General features: G+C 43.0%; 1 protein-coding gene across 2 annotated transcripts in view; it reads left to right on the top strand.

Annotated features, from left to right (window-relative positions):
- The first annotated feature begins 392 nt into the window (after positions 1 to 392).
- Positions 393 to 22903, top strand: part of ENOX1 (ecto-NOX disulfide-thiol exchanger 1) — a 495678-nt gene continuing 473167 nt past the window's right edge. For both annotated transcript variants that reach the window (XM_045012813.1, XM_045012820.1), the window contains exon 1: positions 393 to 606. The gene's annotated coding sequence lies outside the window, so the exon portion shown is untranslated. The remainder of the gene's footprint in view (positions 607 to 22903) is intronic.

Here is a 22903-nt window from a genome sequence, read left to right as displayed (position 1 = left end):
CGCCCTTACAAGCATCCCCTCCTATTCACGGGCTGCCAGCTCAGTGCCAGTTTGCCCCGGCGCCTTTCAAGGTCGCCGTGGCGTCCGTAGGTGACAGATTCACCACTTGCTGCCCTGAGGAGCTGAAGCCGCTGCCTCGGCTTCCCCGCGCGCGGCCCCGGCACGGCGGCAGCTGCCTGCTGCTCAGGCGGATCCGTGCGCTCCCTCCCAGGCCCCCCTGCCCCCGCACCAGCCGCCAACCCCCCTCCCGCTCCCTCCCCAGCACACCTGCTCTGCCCGTTGTCTACGGTTTTCCTAAGCGGGGGAATTTTCCCTCGCTCCCTTGCCGCATCCCTCACACTCGCGCGCACCCCGAGCCCGACACTGACACACACACACACACGTTTTGGATCAGAGGCGGCTGTTTCTCCAGCGCCCCTAAGCCGGCTCCGCTCGCCGCCGCCGCTCGCCGGGGCTTCCCGCCGCCACGGGGCGTCCTCCGCCCGCAGCGCTGCAGGCTCGGGCGGCCGGGCTCGCGCTCTGCCCGGGACAGGGGTGGGGGCTGCGCGGCGCCGGCCGAGGGGGAAGGGGCCGCGCCGCGCCCCGGCAGCTCCGCACCGCCAGCAGGTAGGGCGCGTAGGGCCGGGCGGCGGCGGCAGCATCCCCCGGGCGGTGCCGCTTCCCGCGGCTGCCGGGTCCCCCGCCCGGCTCGGAGCGGGGGCGGGCACGGGGGGCTCGCGGCTCCCCCGCTTTCCAGCGCCCATCCGCAGCTGCTGCCGGCGCTGCCTCCTCCCCGCCCCCGCGCCAGCATCCCTCTGGGTGTGTGTCCCTTCCCCGGCAGCGCCCTGGCCGCCGCCGCCTCCCCGCCCCCGCGGCGAGCCCGGCCGCTGGTCCCCGGGGAGTCAGAAAGTTTGTTCTCCTCTCCAGGGGGGCATTTCCCTTTTGGCAGCCGCAGGGACGGGCTGGTCCCTCCCGGGCAGCTGCTGGCACCGGGAGTGGGGACAGGGCAGCTGCGACCCTCCCCCGGGCCACGCTCGTTCCTCCTCCTCCCACCCAACCTGTCTGGGCATCCCCCCATTCCCATAGTGTCCCGCACGCGTGGGGCTGACAGCGCGTAGCCCCCCCCCCCCCCCTCCCCGGCCGCACGTCTCCTGCCCACCCACCCCGTAGGTCGGGCACCCGGGGCTCCCCCTTGCTGATTGGCTGGAGGGGCAAACCCTCTCCAGCCTGGGGAGCCTGCCCTGAGGACCAGCATCACTTGGACCCTGGGTGAAGGAAGCCATCCTTGGAAAGTCTCTCTCTGCAGCTTCCAGGACAGTTTGGTTGTAACTAAAGAGCAGCTGTACTGGGTGACTGATTTTTTTTCTGTCTTAGTCCCCTGGGTGATTACTTAAGACAGGTTTCACTGAAGTTGGAAATGACAGGACATGGGTGTGCGGCCAGCCAGGGGCAGAGAGACCCTTAGGTACCACTTGAACAATATCGCTTGTGATAGCATATTCTGCCTCTTGGCAAGGGGATGGATTTGGTGAGCTAGGTCATGTCCGTCTCTAATTTCTCTGTTCCTATTGCTAGGGTTAGTTTATTGTTGTGTGCTATGGAGAGAACTGGCTTGCATTTCACTCTTACTCTTAATTTTAAATGTACTTGGTAATGACTGTCGGGTTCTTTAAGGAAAGGGTAGACATTTGAATAAATTCAACTCTGGGATGAGGAGAGAAGGAGCTCTGAGATCATCCCTATGATTTGTGTATTTTATACGCTGTGTGTATTATTTTTAATATCAGAAGTTCCATTGTAATATGTCAAAGCTTTGATGTCTTTTGGAACATCTCATTCATTTTTTCTCTCAAATTTAATGCAACAAAAAGTAATATGCATTGATAAATTAAAAAAAACTTGAAAGGCTTTTGAAATACTATGTGTTGTAGGATGTGAAATTTCAGGTATGCATGATAGAGTAACAGCCACTCCACAGGTTTTATTTAAAATCTTTCTTTGAGGCTATATCTGTGCATACATATATTCACCTGTCACTCTATTTCTAAGTATGATTGCCTTCTACTAGGTTCTGATGATGCCATCACAGGCACCCACATTGTCTGGCAGTAACAATCTTTTTAATTCCTTGTTTAGGAAGCTTTGATAGTGTAAAAATATGTGACATTTTTACGGTTAGAATTGTTGTTTGCAATTTTAGATACAGTATCCTGCATTATCTTTTGTTATACTGAACACAGGAGCAACCTTACTTAGACTTTTCTATCTATCCCACTGAGCAATAATTGTTATGTAAATAAACGGAGGCCCCAACATGAGTATAATCTGAATAGCAAAATTCCCTCTGATCCAAATTATAAACGGTATGCCTCTCTTGTCCCCACATTCTATTATGTGTAATGTATACAGAACTTTACAGTGCACAACAATAACTCTAAAGCAGTAAGGGGAGGCATGTTCCACTTGGAAAAGGATATACAATATTCTTTGACAAGTTAGGGAAATAATATAGATATGATTGCAAAAAAATGATTGTGTGTGTGTGTATTTCAGTAGAGTACTTAAATTAGCTTGTTTTTGTTGTCTAGGGATATTTTCATATTTTTTCTTTAGTAAGTTTTAAAAAGGCTTCATGAGATTCTTATTCTTTCTCTCTGTCTTTATTTTTCTTATTCATAATAAATTAATAAGTGACCTCTGTTAAATTTTAGAAAGCATTATTGCCAGGCAAACTGGGCAATAGATCATGAAATCACACAATAGTATTTTGTTCCCTAGCAACCACATACTGTGAAAAGAAAACAAAACGGTGGTGGATGCTTCCAAATCATGATAGTCATTGATCGAAATCCTAAAGCAGGTGCAGAACGATAAGTGAGACTTGCTCCTGTTCATTTCCTTTTAAGCTGCTTTTTAAATATTCTACTTTGGCAAAAAAGGGATTTACTATGTTTTGCAATTAAACAATTAAAATTTCACTCAAATGCTTATATATATATATAGAGAGAGAGAGAGATACCCATCTCATAGAGCTGGAAGGGACCCTGAAAGGTCATTGAATCCAGCCCCCTGCTTTCACTAGCAGGACCAAGTATTGATTTTGCCCCAGCTCCCTTAGTGTCCCCCTCAAGGATTGAATTCACAACCCTGGGCTTAGGAGGCCAATGCTCAAACCACTGAGCTATCCCTCCCTTATAATGTGACAATTCTGCATGTTAGAATAAAAGGACATAAGACTGGTAATAACTAAAGTTTTTACAAATAACAATTCTAAATAGTTTTTAAAAATATTTTTATCGCTGGTTTTTATAATAAAATATTACCAGACCTGTAAAAATCTGACTTAAATCTATTTATTACCCACTATAACTACTGTGCAATATTTGTTGGCTATTATAGGAATGAAAAAGAAGTATAGCATGTGCTCTGTCCACTGTATTTATTACAATTTAACATTTCTTTGAGTGACAGAAAGTCTAGTAAGTAAAACCTGTGGTGCCTCAAGGTCTTGTGGCCCAACATACTCCCATGGAAATTAATGGATAAACTGTCACAGTGGGTGCTAAACTATTATCCTTATAAAAGTTATTTTGATAATGCACTAATGCCTCTAATTTAAGACTGTAAACACTGAAATGAAATCTTGACACTGGGCCATATTTTAATCTTAAATGCACTGTGTGCATTGCCATCTATCTGAAAAAATCCATTATTGCATGTTGTAAATCTAACCCAGTATCTGTGCTGCTTGCCTATCAGTTTACAACTTTTTAACAAGCTTTTTAGCGCTCAAAATTCTGGTGGTGATATTGAACTATGGCAACAAAGGGAGTTGTATAGTTTAATGTGATGAGGATTTTGTGCATTATACTTCTTGCTCCTGTCCCCCTATAGTAGAATGTTACTCTGAGTGGCCTCCTCCTGGGTGCTCCCTTGTGGCGTCAAGTCAGCCCTGCAAACAGCCCCTCACCTCAGTTTCCCCTCTTAGTTCCTCAATAACCCTCCCAAATAGTTTTTACAAATCCAGTAACTGATCTCCTTAGGGTTCAATTTGAAATGTTCAAAAAATAAACTCAAAAGTCTCCCTCCAGCCTTAAACTGGGCACAGCTTCCAAGTTCTCTGCTGTCTCAGCATCTTCCCTGGTTTACAAGGCTATTCTCAGACTTTCCCTCTCCCAGTTGTGTGCTCCTGCTTTATTTTGAGTGTTTATTGATCTAATGAAGTTTTCAAGTCCATCCATTCTCACAGGCCTTCCTGGTTATCTCACTCCCCAAGTTTCACATTTTTCTATTGGAGCCTACTCACTCCCAGCAGCCTATATGGATATATCTGTGCTGATTCTGGGAGTGAGCCTCCCAGCCCAGGTCTACAGACTCAGGGATTATGCTAGCCCAAGCTCCAGCCCAGCTCAAGTTCCAATATCTACACTACGCAGTTATTTTAGGCACACTAGCAGGAGTCTGACAACTTGGACTGGGAAACTCACTCCCAGATGCAGTGTAGACGTATCCTATATTTCACTCTGTTCTCTCTGAGAACTCTCTCTCCAGGGCCAGCAGCCTGGCTTCTTCCTGCTGCTCTTTTAGGGTAATCAGGCAATTCCTGTTCAATTGTGCCTCCTTAGTAAGCATGGCTGGCTGGCCCCAGGCCTCTAGCTCATAAGGAGCAAGACACCCTGTTAAATTTACAAAAAGTTCTTCATATAGCTTTATGTATCCATCTTCTGTAATATAAACAGACTATGTTGTGCAGTGGTTAATTGTCTTATTCACTCCCAAACTGGTTGCAGACTTGAAGCAAGTGAAATAGAAGTACTTATTACATTCGAAAGAGTTAAAACATCTTGTATTTGCAATCTATAAAATCACAAGGAAGATTTGATACTGGGAGAGCAGCAAACTTTGATCATATATGCATTATTAAACAGCAACATTTTGTATTCGGCATGGAAACTGGATACCCTGAGTGACTTCTGGGGGTTCACAATGTTTCTTAAAAGAGCCAATATGCTGTCATATACGATTAATTGATATCACATACAGGTGTGTTCCTAGCTCATTTAAAACAGTAAGATTCACACACAATTTGAATAAAAATGATTGAAGTTGAATGGTGAGAGAATATTATAATTCTGTCAAGTACCAGTGAGTAGCTGTTTTCATATATACATTTCAAAATGAACATTTTAGTAGTGTAGCAGGTGTGCACAATTTGGTGTATAGCATATTAATCTAGTTTTGGTAGCCTGCGTGATTTTGTAGCAAATAATAATTTCTTCAGTATTTTTCTAAAGTGGCACTCCTGAATCTGGAACCTTACAACCAGGTGGTCGACAGACTAATCTCACCATGTCTTAGAAGAGTGACAACAATTTTACATCCCCTCCCTTTCCTACCCCCTGCCAGTTTACAGAAAGTAGATGAAGAAAAAGGAAAAGAGAAATGTGTTAGAAAATCAAAAAATGGGAAGAAAGAAAGCAAAAACGGGAAGAGAACGATAACTCAGCAGTTCTGCACACAAACCTAAGGCATTTAGAAGTGATTTTTAAATACTCTCCATGAAACTCCTGTCATGACAACTGCTATGGTTTTACTAGTGGTGAATGTAAACTCTTGGATTAAAATTGTTGTGTTATTAGGGTTTTACTCTTTGCTGCACCGTCCTTTTCACATCCAAAGGGTGCTGCCCTTTCTCCCTCCTAAATTCCATTCCATTCAAGGGGAAACACTCAATAGAGTGACCAGATAGCAAGTGTGAAAAATCAGAATGGGGATGTGGGGAGGAGGAAATGGGGGAGGGTAATAGGTGCCTATGTAAGACAAAGCTCCTAACATCAGGATCGTCCTGATAATATCGAGATGTCTGGTCTTCCGAACACTCAGCCTGGCCCACTTCATGTAAAAGTGTTCAGCATGCATGAATTAAGAATTTGACATTTTTGTTCCTCAAGAGCTCCTTTTCTGTCTGTGAAATGATGGGCCTGAATAGTTGTCACAGTTTCACAGGTCTGGAGCTCTGGAACAGCCCTTGGGAGGAACTCCCTTCAGTGTGCCAGCCCTCCTTGAGGGTTGCACTCTCTATCTGAGGTAAGTCCCTTAGCGTCGCCATCTCCTGGGACCAAACCTCAGAGCCTTCAGCACCCCTACATCATGCCATGAGCTCCCCTCAGTAAGTCCATTCAAATTGGGCACCTGGGGAAGGCTTGCACAACCAAAGGGAGCAATACACCTCGACTTTCTTCGACTGGAGTGACTCTCCAGGCAGTGTTGTAAAAGCAGAAGGGGGTTTTAACTGTCTAGAAGACAGTGTAGAAAGTTCTTAGGTTGGCATAGAAAATGGAAGAAAAACAGCAAAGTCCATCTGGGTGGGTACTGAGCTCAGAGTCTCTCTTCTCTGCCCCCTTCTGAGTCCGATGCATGTGACTTGCTTCACTGTACTATCCGCAGTGGCCCTCAGTTCTTTGTTCTTCCTGGGCAATGACAGTCACATGGTCATTCTCCTTAGCATATTGTTCTCACGCTGGCCAAAACTGGTGGGCTTCCTGAAGAGGGTGGGTCCCAGGGTCGTCAGTTGCTGGGTTACAAAATATCTGGGCCATTGTCTGAGCCTAGGTAGCTAGACGACAGTCACACCTGGATTACTACAAAGAATAAACCACCTTATTCCCACCACCTACTTAAACACGCAGCACATAGGGAAACTGAGGCACACACAAATTTTCATACAAAATGTTATGAAAAACCTCCACTTTGTCACACTAGTGGACTAGCAATATGTTCATTCCAGGCTTTATCTGAGATTAACTGGCTGTAAGCTTGACTTGTGATTTTTCATTGACACATTTTTCTCTAAGGATGGTCACAGTTCATAATAACTTACTGGAAATTTAAATCTAAAATCTTAATGATTGTTGCTTTGTTGCATGTTTATTTCAATTTATTTAAAAAAAAAAGGGAAAAAAAGAGGGAGTGGGGTCCCTATCCTGAGATCTAGGAAATGTTAACACAGTTTAAAAATTAAATTCTACAATAGCAAAAAACCTAGCAGCCACTGCACACCACATACCAAAAAAATCCAAAACAACGCCCCCTCAGCCAAGCAGTTATAAACTGAAAATACTGAATATATTCTATCCTCATCTGTTACTGACCTCCCAGAGATCCTAACTCTCAGACATCCTGACCCCTACCCTGCGTCCAAAAGCCTATGGGGGGAAAAAGATGGATTTTGCAGCATATCATGAAGAATGACAAATTTGGAGCCAGTGTGTGGGGAGTGAGTTCCAAAGCCAAGGGAATTACCTTCTAGGAACCCTCCTCCTTCCCTGCACATGCATTTTAAACTTTCAAAGGGAAGGGGCCATCTCTCAAATAGGCAGGTTCCCTCTGCCATTTAGAGAATTGTTGTAGGCCTCCTGCTTCGTGGCATTGAATTTTCTTTTTTTATTTTTCCTTGTTTTTTTTTCCTTTGGGAGGGGAGAGAGAGAGAGAGAGTGTGTGTGTGTGTGTGTGTGTGTGTGTGTGTGTGTGTGTGTGTGTAAAAATGGAGGGTATGTCTACAATGCAAAAAAAAACTCCATGGCAGAAAGTCTAGGAGCCTGGGTTAATTTGGATTTGTAGGGCTTGTGCTACAGGGCTGAAAATAGCATTGAAAGACATTCCTGCTCTGGCTGGAGCTGGGGCTCCAGCCCATGCAGGCACATCTACATTGCTATTTTTAGTCCCACAGCATGAGCCCTGCAAGCCCCAGTCAGTTGACCCAGGCACTGAGACTCTCTGCTGTGTTGTTTTTTCTTTGTTTGTTTTTGGCAGTGTAGATGTAACCTGAAGCCCTGATTTAACAAAACTCTTAAGTGCATGCCTAATTTTAAGCACATGCTTGAGCCCCATTGGCCTTGCTGAACAAAGAGGAATTTAAGCATATGTTTTAAGTAGGGTTGGCAGAACTCAATTTTGATTTATTTTTTATAATTGTGACAGATAACATCAAAGTTTATTTTTAATATTTTTTTTATTTGTATCAATTTAAATTTTCAGTTGCACAAAATATGGGTCTTGAGCATTTTTCCAACTTCTATGTATTTACATTTTCACAGTTGTGGGAAATTATGGGGAGGTCAAACAGTGGGCGGGGGGTCAGACCATAATAGTTTAATGACAATAGATGTTGAGATTAAAAAAATGAAAGATTTATAAAACACAAATGTCAGCATTACGTAAGTAAATATCCTTAAATCAATCACTAAGAAGTTCTCAAGCAGCATTTTTTTTCTTACTTTGCCTATCTGTAAATTTTCATGATCATCAATGGACATTTTTTTCATTGGTTTTTGTTGGCATGCAGTGAAATGCTTTGTTGAATTTGGGCTGGAAGCATTTGTATTTTGGGCAAAACATATAACCTTTCAAACTAACAATATTTTAATTAGTGATCTAGGAGGGGGAGTAAGAAGAACAAAAATAGTGAGATAACAAAATTGGGGAAAAGTACAAGTTCGTGGGGGGAAAGGACCTGAAACATACACACTTGATGGGAGGGAGAAACTTGGGAAGCAATAATGGTGGAAGAGAGCTAAGAGTGATATCAGACAGCAAATTATGCATGTGTGCGATATGGTTGCAGAAAAGGCCCATTCACCTTTGAGCTGAATATGCAAGGGCATTGTGTCACAGAGCAAGGAGGTGGTAATCCCTTTCTGTTAGATGCTGCTGTGAGCACACCTGGAATTTCTGGACACATTATTACCAGAAAGCTGTTGAAAATTGGATGGAGTTCAGAGAAGAGCAACAAAAATACTCTGGCCTGAAGGCATTGGCTTATGAGGAAAAGTTAACAGATATACCGGTATATAAATAGAGAGAGCTTGGCAATAAATACGGTTAACAGTGTACAGCTATTTTGAGAGTGTTAATGTAAAGAATAAAAATGATTATTTAACGTGGTACATGGGGGAATTCCTGGGAGTAATGGGATGAAATTAAGAAAAGGGTATCTTTGGCTGAACGTCAGGAAAAACTGCTTGACAATAAGTTGTACTAGGCTGTAGAATAGTCAAGGGAATAGTGAAAGCCCCATTGACTGGGACATTTAAAACTAGATTGGACTAATCACTAATAAATGTACTGTAGAGAATAATCCTGCATTTTCCAGGCGATGGAGTGGATGATTTAATAGATCTTTTCAATGTGTAAATTTCACTGTTGTAATTTAAGGTGTGGTAGAAAGTAGGACACATTTTGGGTCTAGCATCCTTGACACAGTCTCTCTATGCCTACAATATTTATATTTTGGCAAAGTAAGTTCCAGAGTAAGAAGAATTGTTTTGAGCTTTGTAAACGTGTATTGTGATCCTATCCTAAGTCATAGAGTCAGCCTGAGTTAGAATTTTAATAGGGGACATGCAAGAATCACCTACAGCAGATGGCATAGGAAATGCTATTGACTTTTCCACTCAATCAGCAACCTGTAAGGGTAAGGGACATTGTGCTGTGAGAGCATCCATTTCTTAGTTGAGAAATCAAATCAGACCCAGTGCTACTAGCGGTGGCATTTGGGGGTGCTGCCTCCCTATTCCTGCCTCTGAGCTCATAGCAGCTGCCTCATGTGATCTGGGTGTACTCTGGACAGCTGCTCATCAGTGCCCCTCTGGCTGACTGCCACATTAGTGGAGGGGAGGAGAGAGAGAAGCTCTGCAAGCCTCAGAGAACAGGGTAAGATCTGGACTGGCCTTGCTTGAGCCCTGATGAAGAGAGCATCTAACTCAGCTCCCCTTCTCACGCAGCCTGGATAGGAGGAGGAGAATCTGGACAGAAGCCTGCAGGTGAGAAGCTGTGGCACTAGCTCTCATCATATTTGGTGTTGGGCTTGAAGCCCCAGCCCCTGGAATCATGTAATTACCAAAGAATCTCCGGGTTCATTTAAAAAACAAGCATTTCTAGCTGTCACGTTTTCAGACAAAAGACTGCAGTGTGACCTGCAAAGACTTGGAACCCCGCAGGCTGATAAAATTAAACAGGAGCTTGCCGCCTAGAAACAAACCCCATGACTCCTAAGTCAATCTCAGGCTGTGCTAGGCTCCAACTCACGATTTTTGCACTCTTGGGGTTGGCAGTGCTGAAGATGGAGGCCACGAATCAGCAGGTCTGCGTGCAAGCCTGTTGCACTGAGCTGAGGGAGGCAGGAGATTGGCTAACGGGGGTTGTTGCAGGAGCTAAGGATGAAATGACTGGGGTTGGCAATGCATTGCCGAAGGTAGAGGATCAGTTGGTTGATTGGGGGATGCCTGTGGGGCAACGAGTGGACTGAGTATGGGACATGGAATGGTTGGGTTTGGGTCACAGAGAATTGTAAAGAGTGAAGTTGGGGCAGACTGAGAATGATTGAATGGATAACAGATACAGATTGGTGAAAATAGATAGTTGAAGGAGATGGCAGAGAATGTACTGGCTTAAGAGGGCTACTTGTGTGTGTTAAAGTTACTGTCACACACAAATGTTTGTAGGATCTGGGTTTACCTATTGGTATTCTTTAGAATGACAGAGTAAGATTATTATTATTATTCTGTCTGCCACTCTTCCAAAGAGAAATAATGCCATCAACAACCTTAGTTACAGTTTGTTTATGTTGTTTTTATGTCTTTATTTTTACTTTTAACATGAATGATTTTTTTAATTAATAGTACTTTAGCATGGCCTAATATTGCTTTAGCGCACAGCACATTATGCTTTAGGTATACTTGATCTCATCAATAGACAACAAGAAATATGTTCTTGTTAAATATTTGCCCCTGCTCAGTATGATTTTTAAAAAGCCAAATTGTCAAATAAAAATATTTGGTTGCCTAACATTTTGTGTAAATTTTAAAAGGGAGCTCAGCTCATAAGTCCCAACAAACAGCGGGAGAAATTTAGATAGGCAGAATGTAATTATTAGAATTGGAATTTGGCCAGGATATCAGTGTTAACATCCTTTTATGAAACCAAAAGATTCCAAGGGGAATGTGAGAGTAGAGTCGACTTCTTCCAGTCTTAATCCTTATCTGATCATTTTTTAAAAGTTCAAGAAAACACGCACACAGCTATGTGTGTTATGATTTCAATAAACATCTTACATTTCTATATGTAGGATGCTAAAGTGCTTTACATGCTGCACAGGAATGGTTCATATACAGTTGAAGGGCAGTCACCTCTGGAGTGGAACATGACAGGTGTTTAACAGCATACTGCAATTCTATTTAGACATTTCTAATACACCTATCAGTGTGGTATACAAAAACTCTCTCATGGGAAGTGAGAAAGAAATGAAACTAAGTATTATCCAACTAAAATCACTGGCTGGATTTAGGAGGATAGAATGTTATTAGTTAAATTAGATTGCTCACAACAATGATGCTAACACCCCAGATCTTATGAAAAATGTTGAGGGATCTTTATTGATGTCAGACAGTTCTATCTTTCATCTGAAAGTAGCAGAGTGTCTCTTAATATTATGCTGGTGACAAGATGGTGAAGGCTGCTGTCATATTGTACTGATTGGTCTGCATACAAAATAAGAGCTTACTACTGCTACCAGCTAACGGAGTTGCCCTCAAATGGGAGAGGCCCATGCTTTGGTGCCAGAAGCCCTTGATTTAATCTCTGCTGATGATCCAAGGTGGAGGTTATAACGTTATTTCAAGACTGACTCAGAGGAAAGAGTTACAGTTACTAAGTGACCTGCTTAGTTCATGAGGGTTTTCCTGGGCAGTGTGGCCCAACTTAGCTGTGAGACCTTATCAGGTCACAGACTAAGATGGAATAGTTATAAACACACACAAAATGGTTACTTTTACAATCCTCTGCTGCTGGATGAGGACGACAGACACATACACATAAACTCTCTTGACACATTTTCTCGAAGCAGAGATGCAGCATGTTCATGCTTATTCATGCCTCCCTTCTACACGGATGTCTTTTGTGGTCTACATAGTAACAAGGTAAACAGAAGGGTGGTCAGCAGTTTTATTTTAATGACAGTTTTAAAAACTGGAAACTGTTAAGTACAAAAGAGATGGAAATTAATTCTCATTTCAGATGTTTCTTGAGTTTCTTAAAAATAAGTGCTCCTCTGGCAGATTTCTTCTTGAAAAATGAAAGAACATTTTGCCAATTTAGGTAATCAGAAAGTGCACATATATTAAAGATGTGAGGAAGTACCAGGAGTGATGATATGTTTTTTGGGATATAGTCATTTGTCTCTTAAGAACCATAATGAAACAACCATCTTATTTCACTAAAGAGCCATCACCTGGCATTTTCAGTCATAGAGACTTGGTCTAAAATTTAACTGGTAACCTACATAAGTATGGCCATAGTTGGTCAGCCCGGTGGTCCATCTAGCCTAGTATCCTAATGCCAGATGCTTCAGAGGGAATGAACAGAACAGGGCAATTATCAAGTGATCCATCCCTGTTGTCCAGTCCCAGCTTCTGGCAGTGAGAGGCTTAGGGACCCCCAGAGCATGGGGTTGCAGCCCTGACCATCTTGGCTAATAGCCATTGATGGACCTATTCCCCATGAACTTATCTAATTCTTTTTTTAACCCAGTTTTAATTTTGGCCTTCACAACGTCCCCTGCCAATGAGTTCCATAAGTTAACTGTGCTTTGTGTGAAGGAGTACTTCCTTTTGTTTGTTTTAAACCTGTTGCATATTAATTTCACTGGTTGAACCTGGTTCTTTGTGTTATGTGAAGGGATAAATATCCCTTCCTTATTCACTTCCTTCACACTAGTCCTGATTTTATAGACCTCTATCATAGCGTGCCCGCCCCCCCTTAGTCATCTCTTTTCCAAGCTGAAAAGTCCAGTCTTATTAATCTCTCCTCATATGGAAGCTGTTCCATACCCCTAATATTGCTTAGAAAGTAGAGAGTGGAGTTGTGAACTGCTAGAATGGGTAAGATTTGTTAAAATCTGAAAACTGAAAAATCCTTTAGGCAGATTTAAAGCTTTCAGGTCCACTGCTAGATTCTGCAACTGAAGAAACAGAGGGAATGTTGAAACAAGAACAAAAAGGATCAACATTGACATTAATGTAAGGTGGTTGGTTGAACATGAAGAATGACCTGACAGTGGTGACAAGCGTCCATACCAGGAAAAATGCATCCCTATTTAATGCTATCGATTATATCACCTGAAAAGAAAACCACAAAATATTGTGTCCAAGTTTTTGAATAGATCAACCAAGAACGCTGAGAAAAGCATGAGGAGGTGTTCTCCAAATACTTAGAGAACAGCTTCCCTTCTCCCCAATAAGAAATGGAGATCTCTTCAAGTGCAGTCTTTTTAAATTTCTCATGCTTGGGTGTTCAGGACATTTTTTAAATCTCATAGAACAACAGTCCTAAAGCACTTTGTGTATTTCAATAATTCTTCCACAACCACCAACATCTTCATTGGTGGATGGAAAAAGGATGATTTATGCCCTCGCTTCCCAATGACACTTGTTGGAACCCTCAGGAAGTTTGTCTCTATAGTTGATCTAGTTATACCATAAGTGCATATAAATTAGTGTTGAGCATGATTCTTGCAGGACTCTGATCAAAACATAGTATGAATCTTGTACAACAAGGGATTCTACAGAGAATCTCAAAACTTAGCAAAGCAACTGAAGATGATTTCAGAAAGACTTTGGCAGATTACAGGCTGATGACACCTCAGTCTCAGTGGAAATCTAGCTTGATTTAGTTAGTAACCAAAGAAGTGGAGCCACAAAAGGACAAAATTGAAAAATGATTCAGAGAAGCTGTAGTAGCTTAATTGCAAGATTGGATCCTAAATATAAAGGTCAAAGGTTGAGTACAAGAAGAAACATGAAATATAGATTATTCGGGCAAAATTCCTTTCTGTCACTTAAAATTGAATATCCAGATTTCCACCCTAAATCTATGTTTGAGGGACGGTCACAATTAATTACATCAAATAGTGGAAAATTATGGAAGTAAAATCATGGAAGACAAGACAAGTGACTTCAGATATCTTTTAGTTTTGAAAAGATCTGCTGTCCTGTCCAGCCAACTCCTTAATTGTGCATTCTATTATCTCATTTGTTCTGATTTAGTTGAAACATTGTATTGGGCTGGGATGCTGGGAATGTGAGCAAGTTATTAAAAGTGTATCTGTATATAAGGGTAGATACAAAAGAGCGAGAGGCCTGACTTGATGATAAACTCATGTCTCAGCGGTTGTATTCTTGTATTTACTTATAGGGTTGCAAGCTTTTCATTTTGAACAGTGTGTGAGCATTTTCATGTCTGAGGAATAATCGTGTTTACAAAGTGAATTGGATAACGTATTTTGTGTTTTAATAAAATCTTTATAGGCTTTTTGCAGGGTGTTGTTTTCTCTCTGGCTGTGTACTTGTGGGGAGGGAGAAAGTTGTTTTTAGCAGAAGGGGGTGGATAATGGACCCCATATTTTACCAATTTAAAATACACAGTAGCATCAACATCATTTGTGAAGAAAGTAGCACTTAGGTTAATAAAAATAGCAGGCGATATTAGGAGCATCAAGGCAAGATGACTCCTTTTGCAACGTTTTCTGGACTGTCCTGCGAAACAAATTAGTTCCTATGCATGACACATTGATAGAGATTGCCTCCTTTTAGGTATGTATCGGTCAAATGTTCAGATGGAATTAAAATCTATGAGGCCAGATTCTGATCCATGCTGTTTTAAATCTGGAGTAACTTCACAGACTACAATGGAGTGTTTCTTGATTTATATCAGAGCAATTGGTCACAATTTGGTTCTTAGTCCTTAGGCTTCTGATACGGTCACAAAAGGATATTCAACTATACGTTTTCTAAATCTCTGGTCAGTTAGTTACTTAATCCAATGTTGTATTCATTCTGGAGTGAGGTTGCTTAGCTTGGATTTGTGTGTGTGTGAAATACCACACAACTAATGCATAGTGGTGGCCTTAACTAATTGTATAATTATCCAGATACATAGTGCTATCATTGCCTTGAGTTACAATGTAACTACTGTTATTTCAGTAGAGAGAAACCCTATTGTTGTAATGAAATAAAACACATTATTTTGCAGTAAGTATGCAATTAGCTCATATAACCTCTATGCTTGTTGTGCCTTGTAGAAGAGCCAGGGTGACATACAGGTATGAGAACAGAGACCTGGAGACTGAGGGGATAATACTGAAGTTAATATCAGAATTCACAGTAGCTGTCAATAAAATGTCTATAAAGCATCTAACTTACTAGTGCCATGTAAATATTAACAGATAATTATTGTTTCAGTTATTTTATTTTTTTTAGTATTCTGAAGGATGGAAAGAATAACTGGATAAAATTGGGTGGATTGCTGTTTCTTGAGCACTTTTCTGTGCAGATATTTTAGTAAAAAGTGTTATCCACATCAAACAGTATGAAATCTGTTGTCACACACACGGTATCAGGGCCGCCCATAGGATTCAGGGGGCCTGGGGCAGGGTCGGATCTTCGGCGGCAATTCAGCGGCGGGTCCCCCTCGGAGGGAAGGACCCCCCCCCCGAATGCAGCCGAAGAATGAAGCGGTGGCGGTAAAGCATCCCAAGTGCTGCTGATCACGGCTTTTTTTTTTCCCGCCGCTTGTGGTGCTTGTACTCACTAGGCGGCACTCCAAGGCTTCGACAGCACTTCAGCGTCGGGTCCTTCACTCGTTCCGAGTCTTCTGAACTCAAGGACCCACCGCCGAAGACCTAGAGTGAGTGAAGGGCCCGCCACTGAAGTGCTGCCGAAAACCCGGAGCAGCTCATGGGGCCCCTGTGGGGCCCGGGGCCTGGGGCAAATTGTCCCATTTGCCCCCCCTTCTGGGCAGCCCTGCATGGTATCCATTACATGGATCATAGTTCATGTCGTGCTCCCTGTCAGTATCTGGTCCAGGTTGGGAAAGCTAATGATCCAACCAGCAGACCAAATTTGGGGATGAATCCTGGTCACATGCCACTTGAGGCACATTGCATACACGTTAAGAAGAATACATTGACGTTCCCAATGCAGTTTATTTCTTGTACAATCTTCAGGTAAAAGAATACATTTGTTTGAATGATTAAAGTAAAATTAAGTTTTGTATGCATTCTTCTTGCCTCTAGGGTTTGTAGAATGAAAGGTATAGTAGCTTTGTATTATTAATTCTTCACAATAGAAACGAGAAGTCCTTGACGTCTACAATACAGTATACTTCATTTAACTGGGGCATGGTTAGCCTTCAGAGGACACTGCCGGCTCTCAATTCCTTGCTGGAGGCCATTAAATTGTTGAGTGACAAGACTGGTAATCAGGAAAACCACGTTTGCTAGGCTCATGTAAATCCTTGTGTGGTGTGAAGCAAGGAGCACAAGGTTTTTAAACTCCAGTTCAAGGTAAAGCATTGGGTGTAGTCTTCCATGGTAGTATCAACCCTATCTGACATGCTTTACTGCCAAGAGCACATGATCAAAGGGAGAGCAGGGTTGATGGAGAAATGTGCGATAGCATAGCTATATGATCCCTCTCCGAGTATGTACACATTGTGACTTGAGATGTGATTGCAGCTCAGGTAGACATATCAGTGCTAACTTTGCCCGCACTAGCATGGCTAAAAATAAGAGTGAAGATGCAGAGGCACGGCCTTCAGCACAGGCCGCGCAAGCATACTGGGGACCCTGGGGACCTAGTTGCATTGCTAGCTGGTGCCCCTGCATCAATGCTGCTATTTTTAGCTGTGCTAGCAAGGGTTTGTTTACCAAGCTGCAATCAGACCTTGCAGTGCAGTGTAACCCTATCCTTCATCCTTGGCTGTTTCTGTTAGGCATGAGTAACATGGAAGTCTCACAAAAGAGTTCTCATTAATGTGGGATTGGCTTCTGCTGCATTCCCATTCAGGCTTATCACTTTCTACCTTTGACTTATAGATGTAACACTTAGTGCCTGTGCAGTGCAGGTTGAAGTCCATAACTGGGATGTCTGTCAGAGAACTGATTTAGTCTAATAATTGTGAGTGATGGCTATTTTAGTGGAAGAACTTTGACAAAATTTGTGCATAGCGGTAGACACATTTGACCAGTTTTATGAAATTAAGTGTTTTTAATTATCTCTGAAATTCCAACCTGTGGTTCCTTAACAACAACAAAAAAATTGTCAAAGGTTAAATGAGAAAATAAATGCTTTTATTTAGTACAATATTATGGAAGAGCATGGGTGGTTCCATAATTAAGGATGAAGGTCATTTGCTATTATTGGGCTAATTTGCAGACTTCCCTAACTTCACTAAAACCAAACCAATCCACCTCAGAGACATCTCATCTCAGACTAGCTTTTTTTCTGAAAAGTATGGGTCAAGTCAAGAAAAGAGTTTCAGAAAGGTAATAGTTTAAAAAATATACCTGTCATTCACTTTTCAAAGGCTTTTTTCCCACTGTTTTGACCCCATATTATTTCTGAAACAGATACATTTTCAAACTTTACTTTCTCAGTATAGCCTAAGGACTAGAAGTGATTTAAAAGTGGACTTGAAGTTCAGGTTGCCATGATTTAGATATATAAAGGTATTATTGTGTAAATACCAAAACACAGATGCCCCTGCAGTTAAAATATATACCCATATGTTATGTACATGTGTAATTTCAATGGGTGTATTATATTACATGCACCAATTAAACACATGCTTTTTCAAAAGTGTGTGTGGCTCAGATGCTAAAGGCCCTTATGAGGAGAGGGAAGAGTGACTATCTGGGAGCTACACAGTAGGGCAGATTATGCAGACCAGGGGTCAGCAACCTCTGGCATGCGGCTCGCCAGGGTAAGCACCCTGGCGGGCCGGGCCAGTTTGTTTACCTGCCACGTCCGCAGGTTCGGCTGATCGTGGCTCCCACTGATCGCGATTTGCTGCTCCAGGCCAATGGGGGCTCTGGGAAGCGGCACAGGCTGAGGGATGTGCTGGCCGCTGCTTCCTGCAGCCCCCATTGGCCTGGAGCGGTGAACCATGGCCAGTGGGAGTCGCGATCAGCCAACCTGCGGACGCGGCAGGTAAACAAACCAACCCGCCAGGGGTCTTGCCCTGGCGAGCCGTGTGCCAAAGGTTGCGGATCTCTGATGTAGACCCTTAAGGCTATGTCTACATTACAAGCTAGGAGTGTGATTTACCCCCTCCCCCCGCTTGTGTAGACATACTTGCGCTAGCACTCACTGAGCTAACATGAGTATAAATAGCAGTGTAGCTGCAGTGGTATGGGTAATGTCATGGTAGGCAGAGTTTAGCTGGTCGAATATGTACCTACTTGTTTCAGGTGAGTTTGTACTCAACACGGCTAAGCTATGCTTCTGCTGCCAGTACTTGTGCTACTGGGGTTACAATGCAACATTGTACTCATGCTAGCGTATGTGTACACAAATAGGGGAAATCACGCCCCTAGCTCAGTACCAGATTTGCCATGGCACTGGGACCACACTCCAAAGGGGCCCTGGCCCGGCCCACTCTTCTCCGCTCCCTGCTCTCTCCTGCAGGGGCAGAAGCTTGGTGTTGCTGGCTCCTGGGGCTCCTGCTGCAGCAGGGCAGGCTCCGCTGACCGCCAAGCTCCTCCCCTGCCTTTCCCCCCAGTGTGCTGCATTCCCGCCTCTCCCTGCCGCCGAACAGCTGTTTGCTGGCGCGAGGGAGGGGGAGAAGCAGAACAGCAGCATGCTCACTGCTTGGGGGAGGTGGCAGAGAAGAGGCAGAGGTGGGAAGGGGCTGGAATCAGGGCATATCGCCTTTAGCCCCCTACCTTGAGCTGCTCAGGGCAGGGGGCTGGGAGCACCCCCACAACCCCAGCCCACACCCCCCAGCCCCTGCCCTGACTCCTGAACCCCCCTCACACACCCTCACAACCCCAGCCATGATTCCTGCAACCCCCACATACCCAGTCCCCCCACAGCCAGTGCCCTGACTCCTGCACCCCCCCACATTCCCACCCTCACCCTGAGCACCAAACGGGAGCTCTTGCGCCCCCACCCACATTCCCACCTGCACCCCTTGCACCAAATGGGAGCTGCCCCAGGTAAGTGCTACACACCCCACCTCCTGCCCCAACCCTGAGCCCCCTCCCTCACTCTAGCTCCTGGCCAGACCCTGCACCCCAACCCCCAGCCTGCTCCTGCACCCTAACTCCCTCCCAGACCCTGCACCCCCAGCCCTGTGCTCAGTGCACCCCCCACGCTCAGCTCTGTGCAGAGAGAGACGAAAAGAATGGGCTGGAACCAGGGAAAAGGAAGGTACCTGATCCATGTGGGCAGGGGTGGGGGTGGGGAGGAATCCTGTTTACTCCTTCCCCAGCCCTGCTGCACTTGCAGTTTGCCCCTGGCCCCTCCCTTGCTCCAGGGATGAACCCTAGCTCCCACCCTACTGTGCTTTTGCCCTCAGCCCCTGCCTTGCTCCAGTCAGCAGGGACTAATTCCCCCTGCCCCCGTGTCCCACTGAGCTCATCTTGACCCTGGCCCCTGCCTCATTCCAGCTGGGGACCAATCCTCCCCCCCTCCCATGCCACTCAGTCAGTGTGGATAAAAATCAATGACTTTTAAAAAAAATAAAAAAATCTGATTTTTTTTTAATTTAAATCAGATTTTTGAGGAAAATACCTATCTAAAGATAGTTTTAATTAAGATACATTATATCTCATCATGGAATAGGGATTATAAATTCTAATTCTATATTATGAAACAATATATTCATGTAATGTTTAAGAAAAGTTTTGTAAATGAGTTTCACTAGTTCATGGATTAGGGACCCAATCTTATAGGGTTCCATAGTCTTCTGTATAGATTATTTAGGTTAATCTTTCTATCTACCCAATGAGACTCAGTGCTCAGTCTAGAAGATACCATTAGAGATGCTTAGTTTTGCAGTTCTCAGACTGTGATTTGTGTCTCCAGAGGTAACATGCTTGTTAACAGCAAAATTTTTTTAAAATAAATAAATAATATATAGAGGTGAGAAATAACAGAACTCAGCTCTATTGTCCCTCTGCAAATTTGTGTACACAGTGTCAATCCCTTACCTCTTTTTTTAAAAGTAAAAATGTTTCAAAAAGTTCAATGAATAGAAGATTGTTGGGGGCGGAATAGATCTGGACAAGGAGAAGAAGTCTGGAGATAAATGTGAGAAGTGAGGGACATATGCTTTTTTGTTAAAATATTATGTTTGCTGTTGAAGAAAAAAATCCAGAATAGTTAAATAAAACAATGTAAATGTCTGTCTGGTGATGTTCTCCTCCTAATACAGCCTGGCAGGAAAATCCTCCGAATATTAATGATTTACCTCTTGAACTGGAGATAGTTCACCTCCCAATGACTTCAGAAATATCTGCTTCAATTATCTTTGGTAAATGAAATAACCAAACAACTATTCATTTTCTGATATAGCTACTCATCTGAAAAGTTTTTTCAAAATAAATCACTGTTTAAAAATGTATAGTGTGTACCTTCTAAAAATGAAACCTACATCTATCTCTGAGTTGTGAAGAATATATATTAAGATTAGAACAACCAACAAAAATGCACTTTTATGTAGAAAACCATGATTAAATCAACTCTTCCTGATTAGTGATTTAAATCATGATTTAAATCAAATCCTGCCCGCTGTGCTCTTGCCCGGCCCCTTCATTCCCCAGGGGGGCCCACAGATGTGTTTGGCGCCGGGCCCAGAAAAAGTTAATCCAGCCCTGCCCTAGCTTGTAGTGTAGACATAGCCTAAGATAGGTGAGTCTGGCCTGCAGGAAACACCAGAGGAAAAGCCACATGGGAAATGAGACACAGCAAGCCAGATATGGAGGCAGAAGGCTGTCTGTAAAAGAATAGCTTTTATCCCTGTGTACTTTGAAAGGTCAGTCAGAGCACCTTGCAGTGTCTGAAGGAAGCCTTCTCATTGAGCAGTTCTTAAACATTTTATTAGCCTAAGACAGCAGTTCTCAAACTTCATTGCATCACGACCCCCTTCTGACAACAAATATTACTACATGACCCCAGGAGGCGGGACTGATGCCTGAAACCCCACCCAAGCCCCGCTGCAGCAGGTGGCAGGCAGTGAGCCTGTAACCTGATTTCCACCGCCCAGTGCTGAAGTTCCCGGTGGGGCTCGGGCTTTGCCTTTGGCCCAGGCCCCAGCAAGTCTAAGGCAGCCCTGTGAGCCCATTAAAATGGGGTCCTGACCCACTTTGGGGTCCCAACCCACAGTTTGAGAACCGCTGGCCTAAGACATTCTGAGGCAAAAGGCTTACTTAATATGTGGTTAAAGTTGAAAGAATCTGTCATTTCAGACAAAAACCTTAAGAGAACATTGCAATTTTCTAAAAAATAAAAATAAAAAATCCAAGTTAAGGTTCCATTTTACAAAATCAAAAAACATTGTAAAGTATACAAATACATATTTAGCTGTAAAGGTCACCAACACTACCTTAACTGCCCCTATCACCCCAAGAACAAAGAGAAACAGAGACCATCATATCCATCATGCAGTTTCATCTCATTAGTCACCACATAAATGTTAATCCCTTACTTTATAATATTACTTGGAGCAGGGACTGTTTCTTACTCTGTGTCTGTGCAGGCACTCGGCACAGTCCTGCTTTAATGACATTAGCTGTGCATTTTCATGCAATCTCGGTAATTTTTTTTGTGAAGTGACCCTTTAGATTGGAACTTCCCAGCTAATGCTTGGTCTTGTTTTAATCTAAGAAGACACATTTCGTTAAGATATTTTAAAATATTTATTGATTACAGTCTTTATTTTCTTATAAGCCTCTTCAGAGTTTTTTGAAGGAAGGTTTCTCTCTCTCTCTCTCAAATCGTAACAGCCACATCATTGGAATGATAAGATGTTCACTGGTGTATCCCAAATAAGAGTGTTCTACCCTATCAAAAAAACCCTTGAAAATCTTCAGTAAAGCAATTTCATAGAGATTGCTTGGCTAATAGGCTTAACAGTCCATAACCTGTTCTGATAAATTGGCCATTGACAGGTGATAGAAGGATTTATTAGTACTGTACTGTGGTTTGATATCTCTACTTAATGACAGGCCTCCTAATTACAAGTGCACAGTAGTAATTGTGTTGGTATGTGGGATATTTTGGCAGACTGTGAAACTTTTTATTCTCTTGCCTATTGAAGGCTGGTCATCATCAAAGGTGCAGAGCTGATCTTATGCTATACATGGCACCAGGCATTCAAGAAGTGGAAAAATCAGTCATGAGTTGCCTTTTTACTCAGTGAGATTACCATGAGAGTTAAAAAAGATCTGGCACGAAGTCCCACTGCTGGACAGGAAGCCATGAGTGTAGATCTTGAGTGGAAGCTTCAGTAGCTCAAAGATATCCACACTTTATTAGCTCCCCTTTAAAAGGTTTCCTTTGTCATTTTCAGGGGAAAAGCTATTTTATCTGTTTTTTCTGTTTTCTCTTCCTCTCCATTCTTTCTTCTTTGTCTCTCACCTTGTCCACCTTTATTTCTGTTTAACTCTCTCTTTCTTTTGGCTCTGGATTAGTCTGTCTTTTTGTTGGTCTCTCTTTCTTATGTTCCTCATTTTCTTCTGGCTCTTCTAATTTGCCTCCTTTCTTTCTCATCTTTTCTTGTTCCTCTTTTTCTTCTGTATAATTTTATCCTTCCTATTTTCTGCTTCATTCTCTTTTTACTAATTGTTTCCTCCTGCTCACTTTCTTTCTTTTTGTTTTTAATCAAAGCAAGCTCCATGTGTGAAGTGTTCTTGCTGTGGGATGCTACTTCATCTGTGCCTGTAGCCCATTGTGGTATTACATGCTGGTGGCAGACCACTAGGTATGCTCATGTCATGTGTGATGAAGACTGATAATGTGTGCAGTCTAACGGTGCATTGTTTATTTCCACTAATGTCCATATTTAACCTGTTCTTGTATTTATCATTAGA

This window comes from Mauremys mutica, chromosome 1 (genome assembly GCF_020497125.1).
Source record: "Mauremys mutica isolate MM-2020 ecotype Southern chromosome 1, ASM2049712v1, whole genome shotgun sequence".
Classification (NCBI taxonomy): Eukaryota; Metazoa; Chordata; order Testudines; family Geoemydidae; genus Mauremys; species Mauremys mutica.
Note: the sequence above shows the minus strand (reverse complement) of the source record. Positions and strands in the feature narration are given on the sequence as shown.